The sequence below is a fragment of the Lepidochelys olivacea genome (assembly GCF_965140295.1).
Source record: "Lepidochelys olivacea isolate rLepOli2 genome assembly, chromosome: 2".
Taxonomy (NCBI): domain Eukaryota; kingdom Metazoa; phylum Chordata; order Testudines; family Cheloniidae; genus Lepidochelys; species Lepidochelys olivacea.
The window spans coordinates 80,878,750-80,892,974 of NC_140412.1; positions in this window are offsets into that span (position 1 = coordinate 80,878,750).

The window sequence follows — 14,225 nt, forward strand, 5'->3', positions numbered from 1 at the left end:
AGCCAGTTATCTCGTCATAGAAGGCAATTAGATTAGTCAGGCATGACTTGCCCTTGATGAATCCGTGCTAACTGTTCCTGATCACTTTCCTCTCCTCTAAGTGCTTCAGAATTGATTCCTTGAGGAACTGCTCCATGATTTTTCCAGGGACTGAGGTGAGGCTGACTGGCCTGTAGATCCCAGGATCCTCCTTCTTCCCTTTTTTAAATATGGGCACTAATTAGCCTTTTTCCAGTTGTCCGGGACCTCCCCCAATCGCCATGAGTTTTCAAAGATAATGGCCAATGGCTCTGCAATCACATCCACCAACTCCTTTAGCACTCTCGGATGCAGTGCATCCGGCCCCATGGACTTGTGCTCTTCCAGCTTTAATAAATAGTATGCTCAGTGAGGGTGGAATCTTTGGAGATTTTAGCAGCTATGGTCTAGCAAGTCTCTACAGAGCATGTATGAACTGCAATTTTGCAAAGGCTTATAACTTTGCTGCATTTGGGGGATTTTTATGGGGAAGGCAAAATGTGCATCTTTGACACAAAGGTCAAGTCCATGCTCCAAACCACAGAAATGCTGGAACATTTCAAAGAAAAAGTTGCCAATATTTTTTAACATGGGCAAAACATATTTTTCCCTGTCATTCTTGGAACAATGGAACTGTTTTGGTTAAAATAATAATTAATAATTCATAATTCATAATCAGCCAAAGGCAGACACCCATCGTGGAACATTTTAGTCCAAATGGTTAAAGTTTGGCAAAGTTATAAGCAACTGAAAACAGTGTCTTATAATGGGACATGTAGGGTAGTCTTGATAATAAGCAGCTCCTCACCTATAATATGGACCAACATATAATGGAAACACTTTTTTTTTATTTATGAAAGGGGACAGTCAACAGAGACATTGAGCAAATGTCCACCCTTCTCTGTGTGCCATGGACCCAAGCTGCACCCTGGCTGTCTGCACATGACTGTCAAGGGATTTTTCAAGCTGGAATGGAGATATGGCACAAAGCACAGAACGACCAGCTCACAAAAACTGCATGAAGTAGGTGCAAAAGGCTACAAGTTCCACTCCTGCCCATAGCACATAGCTATGGAGCATAGTTGTGCTGGTTCCCTCTTTCCTACTTACAGGTAGGAGGTGAAAGGGACAAACAGGGCCGTCCTTACCCATATGCAAAGTACACAGTTGCATAGGACACCAGAAAATTTGGGGCACCAAATTTCCGGGTGCCCTCCACAGCTGCGTGCTGCTCCAGCCCCTGCTCTGGCTCTTCCCCAGGCCCCCGCCTCTGCTCCACCCCGCCCCGCCTCTTCCCGCCCCTGCTCCGCTCCAGCCCCACCCCCACTCCCCTGAGCTCTGCGGCAGGGCTGGGCCTGCACTCACCTGTGGCGGGAAGTGCAGCAACCCGGCCCCAGCCGTGCTGCAGGTGAGTGCTGGGGAGTGGTTCCCCCTTGCGCCCCCAAGCCAGCTCCGCCCCCCCTGCAGAGGCCTGCCCCTCTCCCCCCATGGAGGGGGGGCTGCGTAGGGCCCCAGAATAGCTTGGGACAGCCTTGGGGACACAGATTTACTTTGCTTGTGGGACTAGGATTTGGCCCCTTGTGCTCAAGACTGCGGATCCTCAAAGGTGTTTAGGCACCCAACTTCCATGGGAATTAGGCATCTAAATACTTTTGAAGCTGTGGGCCAGAGAGCTTTACGCTTCTGACTCAAGACTGACCAGATTTGCTTTTTTTCTGAACGAGTTGCCATCTGATGGTTGTTTGGTTGCCTTCATCTAGTTCTGTCTTAAAAATGGGGACAAAGAATCGAGCCAACAAAGCATAATTCCTGGCAATGTTGTAGAGCAAGAGACTGTACCATATAGCAATATAAAGTATCAGTGATTAAAAGCAAACTCAACAGAAATCCCTCCTCCTGAAAACAAAACAACCCCCTCTTCCCCAAAAAACCTTTTAACTTCTTTAATTACTGAACCAGGCTGAGAATTCTGAATAAGTAGGAAGCATGTTCCACATAAGAGAGAAATAATTGTAAAAACTCCAGCTCCTACTGCAAAAATATATAAGTATATTTATAGTGTAACATTTTTAGAATTTGAAAAGCATGTGATATTGACAGCCCGAGAACAGTACAGCCCAAGCAGTATAAGTCTCCCCACAATAACGAGGATAGCTAATGTAACACCGATTTTTAAAAAAGGCTCCAGAAGTGATCCTGGCAATTACAGAGTAGTAAGCCTAACTTCAGGAATGGGCAAATTGGTTGAAACTGTAGAAAAGAGACAACTAAGGGGGAATACGATGGACTTGAAATTTGAATTTAAAATTATTATTTAAATTTGCAGATGATGTGGAGAATTATCAGATACATAGATGAACATAATTTGCTGGGGAAGTGTTGACATGGCTTTTGTAAAGGAAAATCATACCTCACTAAACTATTAGAATTCTTTGAGTGTGGGTCTACAGGGGTGGACAAGGACGAGTCAATGCATATAGTGTACTTGGACTTTCAGAAAGCCTTGGACAAGGTCCCTCACCAAACGCTCTTAAGCAAACTAAGCAGTAATGGGATAACGAAGAAGGTCCTCTCCTGGATCAGTTACTAGTTAAAAGACACAAAACAAAGGATAGGAATAAATGGTCAGTTTTCACAATGGAGGGGTAAATAGCGGGTTCCCCCAAGGATCTGCACTAGACTAGTTCTGGTCAACATATTCATCAGTGACCAGGACAAAGGGGTAAACAGTGAGGTGGCAAAGTTTGCAGATGATACAGAATTACTCAGGAGAGTTAAGTCCAAAGCTGACTGTGAAAATTTACAAAGGAATCTTACAAAACCGGGTGACTGGGCAACAAAATGGCAGATGAAATTTAATGTTGATAAATGCAAGTATTGCATATTGGAAAATATAATCCCAACTATGCATACAAAATGATGGGGTCAAAATTAGCTGTTACCACCCAAAAAAGAGATCTTGGAGTCATTGTGGCTAGTTCTCTGAACACAGCTGCTCAATGTGCAGCAGCAGTCAAAAAAGCTAACAGAATGTCAGGACTCATTAGAATCATAGAATCATAGAATATCAGGGTTGGAAGGGACCCCAGAAGGTCATCTAGTCCAACCCCCTGCTCAAAGCAGGACCAATTCCCAGTTAAATCATCCCAGCCAGGGCTTTGTCAAGCCTGACCTTAAAAACCTCTAAGGAAGGAGATTCTACCACCTCCCTAGGTAACGCATTCCAGTGTTTCACCACCCTCTTAGTGAAAAAGTTTTTCCTAATATCCAATCTAAACCTCCCCCACTGCAACTTGAGACCATTACTCCTCGTTCTGTCATCTGCTACCATTGAGAACAGTCTAGAGCCATCCTCTTTGGAACCCCCTTTCAGGTAGTTGAAAGCAGCTATCAGATCCCCCCTCATTCTTCTCTTCTGCAGGCTAAACAATCCCAGCTCCCTCAGCCTCTCCTCATAACTCATGTGTTCCAGTCCCCTAATCATTTTTGTTGCCCTTCACTGGACTCTCTCCAATTTATCCACATCCTTCTTGAAGTGTGGGGCCCAAAACTGGACACAGTACTCCAGATGAGGCCTCACCAATGTCGAATAGAGGGGAATGATCACGTCCCTCGATCTGCTCGCTATGCCCCTACTTATACATCCCAAAATGCCATTGGCCTTCTTGGCAACAAGGGCACACTGCTGACTCATATCCAGCTTCTCGTCCACTGTCACCCCTAGGTCCTTTTCCGCAGAACTGCTGCCTAGCCATTCGGTCCCTAGTCTGTAGCTGTGCATTGGGTTCTTCCGTCCTAAGTGCAGGACCCTGCACTTATCCTTATTGAACCTCATCAGATTTCTTTTGGCCCAATCCTCCAATTTGTCTAGGTCTTTCTGTATCCTATCCCTCCCCTCCAGCGTATCTACCACTCCTCCCAGTTTATCCCAGCGTATCTACCACTCCTCCTCCATCCGCAAATTTGCTGAGAGTGCAATCCACACCATCCTCCAGATCATTTATGAAGATATTGAACAAAACCGGCCCCAGGACCGACCCTTGGGGTACTCCACTTGATACCGGCTGCCAACTAGATACGGAGCCATTGATCACTACCCGTTGAGCCCGACAATCTAGCCAGCTTTCTACCCACCTTGTAGTGCATTCATCCAGCCCATACTTCCTTAACTTGCTGACAAGAATACTGTGGGAGACCGTGTCAAAAGCTTTGCTAAAGTCAAGAAACAATACATCCACTGCTTTCCCTTCATCCACAGAACCAGTAATCTCATCATAAAAGGCGATTAGATTAGTCAGGCATGACCTTCCCTTGGTGAATCCATGCTGGCTGTTCCTGATCACTTTCCTCTCATGCAAGTGCTTCAGGATTGATTCTTTGAGGACCTGCTCCATGATTTTTCCAGGGACTGAAGTGAGGCTGACTGGCCTGTAGTTCCCAGGATCCTCCTTCTTCCCTTTTTTAAAGATTGGCACTACATTAGGAAAGGGATATATAAGAAAACAGTAAATATCAGAATGACACCATATAAATCCATGGTACACCCACACCTTGAGTACTACATGCAGTTCTGGTTGCCCCATTTCAAAAAAGATATATTAGAATTCAAAAAGTACAGAGAAAGGCTACAAAAAATATTAAGGATATGGAACAGTTTCCATATAAGGAGAGTTTAAAAAGACCAGGACTGTTCATCTTAGAAAAGAGACAACTAAGGGGGAATACGATGGACTTGAAATTTGAATTTAAAATTATTATTTAAATTTGCAGATGGTGTGGAGAAAATGAATAAAGAAGTGTTCTTTATCCCTTCAAATAACGCAAGATCCAGGGGTCACCCAATAAAATTAATAGGCAGCAGGTTTAAGACAAACGAAAGGAAGTACTTCTGGTCACAACGCACAGTCAACCTGTGGAATGTGTTGCCAGGGGATGTTGTGATGGCCAAAAGTATAACTGGGTTAAAAAAAGAATTAAATAAGTTCCTGGAGAATAGGTCCATCAATGGCTATTAGGTAAGATGGTCAGAGACGCAACCTCATGCTCTGGGTCCCTAAGCCTTTGACTGCCAGAAGCTGGGAGGGGCCGACAGAGAGTGGATTACTTACTAATTGCCCTGTTCTGTTCATTCCTGCTGAAGCATCTGGCACTGGATACTGTCAGAAGACAGGATACTGGGCTAGATGGAGGATTGGTCTGACCCAGTATGGCCATTCTTATGTTCAATACTCTGGAGATGTACCTCAACTTTGACATGAAGAGACCACTTCTAGCTCCAAAGAAAGCTCATTGTTTAATCCCCTTCAGTCTTTGGCCTCTCTTGCTGTGACCACAAAATGGGGTGGCATTTTAATATATGGACACTCAGGTGTCTCCAGAAGGAACTGGGACCACTGAGACCATCACCTACTCATTTTGTAAAGCTGCTAAACATCTATAAAATAGTTGATATCATTCACTGACTGTCTATGTGGACTGGATGTAACCAGGACCCACCACACAAAATGTTCTATGGGCTTTTACCAAATATCTGAGCCATCTACTCCCCTCCTTGGGTCAACTCAAACTGGACTAGTTTCCATATAATAAAAAAACAAAAGCCCGAATAAGAACTGGAACCTTTGTAGACAGCCTGAGCAGAGAGGCAAAATAATGAATGTCCACAACATTGAGCTACCTTCCTCAAGACAGCCTGTCTGTGTCTGGGTTACTTAAAGCACATCACTCTGAGCCCTGGCCCACTCCTTTTGTGACTTCAGGGGATGCGGACATTCACTGGCCGGGATGCACAGTGCATCCTACCTTACTGAATGCTGGCAGATCACTATTGTTGTTAAACATTTACTGCTCACGCAGTATATGTGCAGTATTATTCAAATTTCCACCATTTCTCAGCAGACACTCATAGGCACTTCTCAAGCAGGACTCTGGATTTTGGCTTTCTTTCCCAGTCATTTCAGTGGTAGAGCTGTTCCAAAAATAAAGGTCCCATTATTTATTTATTTTTATAATAGGGAAAATATATTGTTTTCCACTAACCTTGTCACAAAAAATCAGAATGGGCTTTGCTCAGACTTTCACTTCTCAGCAGACAAAGCCTGGAAAAATTCTACCTGCTCCCTTCAAAAAATGATGAGTGATTGAAAACCGGGCGTTTTAAATGGAAATGTTTTGGCATCCTTAAAGGCGACCTGCAAAATGGAAAGAGCAAGGTTGTGGTCTTCTTTATGATGTATAGAGTATAAAGAATAAATGGAAAATCTTGGTTTTTCTTATTCCTCCCATATTATTTTGCTCGTTCTTAAAAATGTCAGTAGTATAAAATCCTAATTTGTGCTGGAGTTTCCTTAGAAGGCCTATGTAGAACAGTGGCATAGTTCTCAGCACTTAATTGAACAACGCTTTAACAAAGAGATCTTTTCTCCCAACTTTTCATCAGGCACTTAAGTCATGGTAAATAGCTTTTAATAAAAACAGAAAACTAAAACACTTGAAATAGTCTGACTAAAAATCCTTCTCACTCTTAATTGCTCAATTTCACTTCTTTGGAACCTGTGACCTACTAGCTCTTCAGTCATTCATAAAGTCTTCCCGGAAAAACATGGCTCCATTTCTAATGTAAAAAATAAGAAGACCTCTCCCCCACTCTGCAAATTTAAATAACATAGAAGATTTTCAGGCCTACTTTGCACACCATAAAGAAGCAAATAAAGATACAAACCCATTTTCCTCCTCTTTGCAGGTCACTTTTTACTACAGCTGTGGTTAGCACACCAACTATAAAATATATAATGAGTCCTCAGTGCTCACAGTCAGTGCTTTTTTCTCTTGCAATCACTCACAGCTGCCTTTGCTCGGATTCCAGGTTATATTAAGACTTCTGGCTTTGAGGCTGTACTGAGAAATCTCAACACAGACTTGAAACTTCTCAAGTGTTGTCTGTGAATGGAATCAGACAGAAACACTGACCGCAAGTGAGAAGCAAGGAGTAGGGGATAGAAGAGGCTAGTGGAGGAATCTGAGATTAAAACCATAACATTTGGAGGAAATAGCAGAATATGAGTTCTCTGAAATACTTGCTGATTTGGAATCAGATCCCCAGTCAAGGCTGAACTAGAAAGATTCAGATTTGTTCTGTTTAATATACCTTTCAGAAACGGCTCTGATGCTGAAAGTTTCCTCTTTGTTGTTCTTTTAAAAGCCAAATTAAACCTGTGATTGTTTTACAGAAAAAATTATAAGCTAGGGGGCTTTATTAAAAGACCTACGGTATAAAATATTTAATCTTCTGACAGGGAGCTAACAGGAGTGCTGTATCTACTTGGTTATTGTCGTCTTTCTTCAGCAATGATTTTATTAACCTAGACCCTAGTCTGATACTCATTACTCAGGCAAATCTCTCATTGGCTTTAGGGGCACTTTTATCTGAGTAAGTACCAGGTTGGGGCTCTATTGTGAAGAACCTATAGTTAGTACAAATTAGCACTACATGTTAATTGTTGGAATGATTTAAAGTGATAAAATGAGTTCAGATACAATTAAAATGAATTTAGTACTTAAGAAAGGTGTATGATAGCTTGGGAGCTCAAAGTACTTTTTTATCCACAGGGCAAGTACAACATAAAGTAGCAAGCTTCCACATGCTGCTTTGTGTTGTTTTAACAGCAAGCTTCCTGTCTTACCAATTGCCTCAGTCTTGTTATGGACGGACCACCCATGGGGTGAAAAGGGAAGTCCACTGTCCATGCCCATGTAGGGCTACATTTTCAAAGAATTTGCAACACTAATTCAGGTTGTAGTATGGGCAATAACAGTTATGCATAAAGAAAAGGAGTACTTGTGGCACCTTAGAGACTAACCAATTTAACTTTCCATTCCATATGGCTAAATGCAGTGCCTTGGATAATGACAGGTTTCAGAGTAACAGCCGTGTTAGTCTGTATTCGCAATAATGTAGTAATAATATAATATAGTAATACTATAGTCTCTAAGGTGCCACAAGTACTCCTTTTCTTTTTGCAAATACAGACTAACACGGCTGTTACTCTGAAACCAGTTATGCATAAGCGGAGTTTGCATCTGCTGAGTATTTTCAAAGGAGAATGCAACTGGGAGCAAGTGAGTTGCATTTGTCAAGATGTGCATAGCCTGTAAAATGCACCTACCAAGGAATTTTTAAATGATCATATCTGGGCTCAAGAAATCATTGGAGTGTAAACAGTGTGTGTCAGAATTTGCACCAGTAGCAGTTACCATGGATGAGCCTTCCTCACTCCAGCTATATTGCAAGGGCACACTGCCAAGCCTTTTTTAAGGGGCATGTAGGGACAAACATACAATCTTTCCCACTTGGCTGATGCGTTTGGAATTGTTGTTTTGGAGGCAACCTGAAGTTGGCTGCTAATAGAGAAGGAACTTTAAGGGGCAGGGAGAGAGTCCATTGAGCATCCAGCAAGTGGTTAGTTCTGGGGGAAGAAGCTATGTGTAATAGGGAAGAATGCAAGGGGAAATTCAAAAAATCATAAAGGGCATAGCAGGAGCCATGGAAAGCATGAGAGTCATCACAGGAGATGAGGGGGCATTATTTTTTTTCAAATAAGCCAGGAGTCTGGACAGTCTATGCCCATTGTGGAGGAATTTTAGGTCATTCTTCTCTGTTTATTTTTTTCTCACCTTTCTCAGATAATAACCTAAAATTTCCCAGGGTGAATATAAGACCATACTGTGGGTGGGAGCCTGATGGCCTCCAGACTTCTGCCTTATTTTGAGAAGTGTCTTTGGTAAAATTTTTGGCCTGTTGGCAACTATGGACCATCCCAGTGCTAAGCCATTCTGTTGACCTCTGTGTGTGTACTATTCTGAGGGAAGTTAAACTGACTTCCCCAGAAAACACAGACCAATGCTATCGACTCATGACAGCCCCTTCCCCACGTTTGTGCACAGGATAGATATGTCCTTGGCCATCCTATGCATTACTATGTGTCCTTTGTTGATTTGCACAATAATTAGCTGGTGTCCTGAGTCCCACAACTGCTGCTGTGGCACTGGGTTCCTCAATGTATCCTGACTGTCTCCTGAGTTTCATGACAATTCAGGTTAATGCAAAGATGTAAGCCCTTGAACAGTCCTTGTCACCCTAGCATTTGCCTTTTCCTATTGTTTCTGTGGATGCATCTCTGAATTTTCATCTATTTTTGCCCCTCACTACTTTTTTTTTTAAATGAAGGGACAACAGTGTAATCACAAGTATTGTCCTATGTGCTCAAATATGTGAGCTCAGATTTGCTCTTAACCTTTGCCCTTTCTGCCGAGCCAGTTACCAAGTCAAACAAGGGTGCTGCTAAGTGCTGCCAATTGTGGCGTGATGTTAACAATTGAGTAATGCACCAATGGCCACCATTAAATAGCTACCATTAACCACACCACATTGTCCTTGGTGCTGCAGTTATTTCCTGTTTTGTGGTGTGACAACAGTTGGCTTGTTAATTAATCCATGATAATATTTTCGCAGCAGCAGGACAATTGATAAGGATGTAAAAGAATGAAAGAATGTAACGTTTTAAATTCCCAACAGCACTGGCTTATAGAAAACCATTATTGTGGATCTGAAAAGTTTGTGCTATTTGTTTGGTCTTGTGTCCTTCTCAGACATCAGTTTTCTCCCACCAGCTCTTGATTTTATTTTCTGCAAGTCCTGATGTACTTTTGCAAGCTCCTACCACTTCTTCTTAGCCCTGAGCTTCTTAACTAAAGCCATTTATTGATATACTACATCTCTCAGCGAAGTAGTACATCAATAAATTAAAGATTAGTCCAGTATGTCAGCTTTCCCTAGGAATTCTGGGAAACATTTGCCTCTTTGGATGACTGTGGAGGCCATGCAACAGCCTAACATAGCAAATTTAATAACTCTGGAAGATAGACACTAGCTCTCAAAGACATTTCCTCCTTCTAAATATTTTTGAAAGTCACCTTTTAAACTGAATCACAGATTCTTATCACTATTAGCCAAAGAAACAGATGGTGTGTTAGTTTTATATATTGTGAAGGAAGCATCCACACAAATATCTCTTATTGCATTCTGCCCTGATCTGGTTTTATAGGGCTATTTATAGTCATACAATTTCTTCTTAATACATGGCAGCTTTCCTGTGTGACTCAGTATGTATTGTGCTTTTGACACATGTGATCACAAACATTCCTTACAGCACCTCATTTCTATGACTGCGTAGATTAGGATATATTAGAACCGCACTGGATTCCATCAGCCTTATCTCTTAGAACTGGTTCATTCCATTTGCTCTACTGCTGTTCTGTTCTCTCTTGCTAGTTTTGACATGGGTACTCATGCCTTAGAAATCTGGTCAGGGTTTTGCACTCTTTAGATCTTACATTTTAGGTCACAGCCAGTTTCCAGACGTTTACTCAGGATAAGATTTTCAAAATGGGAACCTAAAGTTAGGCTCCTAAACCAATTTTTTTGACTTATCTTCAAATGTACTGAGCACCTACCGGCTCCTACTGATTTCATTTGGGAGCTGTAGGATACTCAGCACCTATACGAATAAGGTCACATATTTAGGTGTCTAAACCAGAACCTAAGAGCCTAGCTTTAGGCACCCATCTTTTAAAATTTTGGTTTAAGTATGAAGTATTCAAAATTAGTATTACATTTTAAAGGTCTACATCTTGAACCCATTCCTCACATGTTTGAAATATTGTATTCACTTCTCTATAACTCACTTTATTAAGAGAATTTACTTGAAATAAGAAAGCAAACATATCTCACTTATACAAACAAGCCAATTACAAAAAGGATAGTGCGACCGATTCCAATTTTTCATTTGGAATCAGTTATTTGATGAATGCAGTCCTTTTTTTGGTCTGCAGACTTGTTCTCAAGCCAATCCTGACGTCTATTATCATCCTTTGTACTACTGTAATGCCTAGGAACCTCCGTCCAGGATCAGTGCTCAGTTGTGTTAGGCAGTGGCTTTCAAATGTGTTCATGATCTGTAAGGCTTGCCTTTGACTATTCACTATATGTGCTGTGTGACTGGTCACCTATGTCTCATGATTACATGACTCAAACATTTTGGACAGGAGAGGTACAAATGATAAATAGCAGATATTGAATATGATGATTATTGTTTGCGCACATATTCCTTTGTTAGCATGTGAAGATAGCTATTTGTATGAAGGCCAGCCATTCCTCAAATGTTCATAGGGAACAAAATCCAAAAACCACACCCACTTGGCATGATGTATCCATCTAGTGATGGCTCAGCCACAAAGAGGTTGATGAGTCTGCTACACTCTTGGCTGAGAGAGCTGTGTCTTTTAGTTTATGCAATAGAGGCTCATGCATTAAGATCTTGAGGTGCCAAGTTAGATCCTGCTGCCAACTACACGTACAGGGTGGTGGTGTTCTGCATGGGGAATTGAACTGGGAAACATCTGAGGCTTGCCGTGCACTTCACCCAGCTATGGGGAGTAAATAAGCCATGACCAGGTGACGTGGTGCTCTGTCTTACGAGATTGATGTGCTTGCTACAACCTTGGCTGAAACAGGTTGGTCTTTTAGCTCAGGCAGTAGAAGCTCAAGTACTAAAATCTAGAGGATGTAGGTGCAATCTCTGTGGCTGCTAACAGCCTTCCTTCCCCCAGAACCATCAGCATTACAATCCCTTTTGCCCAAATGTTTGTGAATAGGCTCAATATAGGTAGATGGATCTGTGCAGCCAAATGGAAGCTGAGCAAATGAATGATCCATATACACTACTTTGATGGTACATCAGCCAAGCTGCAGAAGCAAGAGCTATAACGCCGCCTTAGAAAAAAATGTGTGGCTAGCTATGTAAGTGTTTGGTGGTGCAATCCTTACCATTTATGGCTTTGTGGTGTGAAGTCTGCTGAAGCTTCATGGTCTGGCTAGATTTTCCAGGTGCAGGAACAAATTCTCAGCCCTGCAGCCTCTGAGGTCTGAGCCTACTGGAGCTGGATTGTCTGGATGGACATAAGCCTAAGTGAATCTGATAAGGATTTCTTCCTAAGGGTCAGCGGTGTGAGCCCTAAGTACCTGTCTCAACCTCTGCCCTCTACTCAGAGCCGAAGTCCCAAACTGCCCTGACCAGGCACTGGGTCTGACAATGAGGAAGAAATGATATGCTTAGTCCGTACCAGGGCCGGCTCCAGGCACCAGTGTTCCAAGCAGGTGCTCAGGGCGGCAGTCAGAAAGGGGCGGCAGAGTTTCCACGGCAGCGGCAATTCGGCAGCAGCTTCTCTGCTCCGCCAGTGGTGGCAGCAATTCAGCAACAGTTTCTCTCTCCCCTGCCATCCGCGGTGTCAATTCGGCGGTGAGAGGTTTTTTCACAGCTTGGGGTGGGAAAACCCGTAGAGCCGGCCCTGGCCCCTACATGAGGTCTAGAGAAGGGTCAGTTCTCTCCAGCAAACTGACAAGCAGCTTGGGAATAACCTTTTAAGGACTGCACACCCACAAAAGATGCTCCTGGTTCACAGGTTAAACTAGGACCTGCCAAGTAGAAGAAAAAAACGGGTTAAGAATCATCCCCAGCCAGCTGCCTAGAACGGCAAAGTGGGTTTTAGTTAATGTTAACCAATATCAAAGCTAGCAGCTTGCTACTGTTGTAAGTTAATGGAATTGTTCACTTGGTTGAAGTGGCAGTAGTCTGTGCCATAGCGTTGAAGGTCCTGGGTTCAAACCCTGCTGATAACCACATGGGAAGTCATTACGTGTGCCGAAAATACGTTAGCAGCTGAGAAGCAACATCTTTATTGAGGTGATTATTACAGAAGACTAATGTGGTATACAAAGTGCTCATATGGTAACCTTTACCAAGAAACGTCATTATTCTGAACACTTTTGTAATGCAGGAATGTATTCTTGCCTAATCTGACAACCTTAAATCATTTCTGAGTCTGCACCTTACCTAGATGAATATCTGAAAGTTAACTAAAAAGAAGACTTTCTCATTGTGGAACCTAAGGTCCAGTGTGTTACACAATACATTAGTCCCTGCCTATGGCTCTTGGGGTGGGGTGTGGGTTAAAAATCTGCACCTGGATTTAATAAGGGCTTCTGACTGCATGCTTCCAAACTCATGCAATATGCAATGATGTCCCTGATTATAGCATTTGGATGTACGCAATCAAAGGCCACACTGAAAATTTGGCCCTATTTGTTCTTACCTTATCTGGGTTCACTGTATATTAGCTACCAATTAACAGAAACCTGCCCATCAGCAGGCCACTTGTGTGCTTTTTTTAAAATGAAGAATAAAATGTAAAATGTCAAACAACTACCTCTGACTTACACTTGGGAAACTTTACTGCTGATGATTAGTATCCCATTTACAATTAAAATCTGGTCTCCTTTTCTAATTTTTGTTGACATGCTGTTGGTTCTGTGGACTCCTAATAGACTTCTTGGATTTTTAAATAGACTCTGCTTTGACTTCCAATTACCATACAATTAACAATTCTAAAAATGCTGTCTTTTAATTGCACTGCTCACGTTCATTTTTCTGTGCACTTTGAATATGCTATTGTGGCATGTCTTTTGTAGAATCTGGATTAGTCTATCACACTTCTGTCTCTGTATTTTTAAGATACACCAGTAGCTAGCCTAAAAATTGATAATATGTGCTTGTTCCAAATCAAAACAAAGCACTGCCTCCCCCTCCAACAAAATCTGATCACCCCTTAGTACAAGTAATATCATAATCTTAACATCTTCTGCATTCTTAATTACCACAGTCAGTATACATTTTGGAATATGTGAGCAGTTCATGATTGTCTACTTCCTCTTTTCCTTAATAATGACTTTCAACTACTTTACCAAGTTATTATTAATTGTTAAGAACTAGAAATGTGATTAACACTGGACAAGATGCAATAGAAAACATGCTCTGCCCCTAGAAACTCAGTCTGAGGACTAGATTCTGGCATCCTAACTCAGACTAAGTAGTACCTTTAATCTGTGAATAGTTTCACTGGACTACGTTTTGACTTACGCAGGATGTCTCATGAAGGGGCATACGTTTTCCTCTATGTCTTATGAACTTGGACATCCTTCCTGCACTAGGGTCTGAATATGCAGAGAGGAATGCTTTGTACATAAGAATGGCCATACTGAGTCAGACCAATGGTCCATCTAGCCCAGTATCCTATCTTCCAACAGTGGCTAA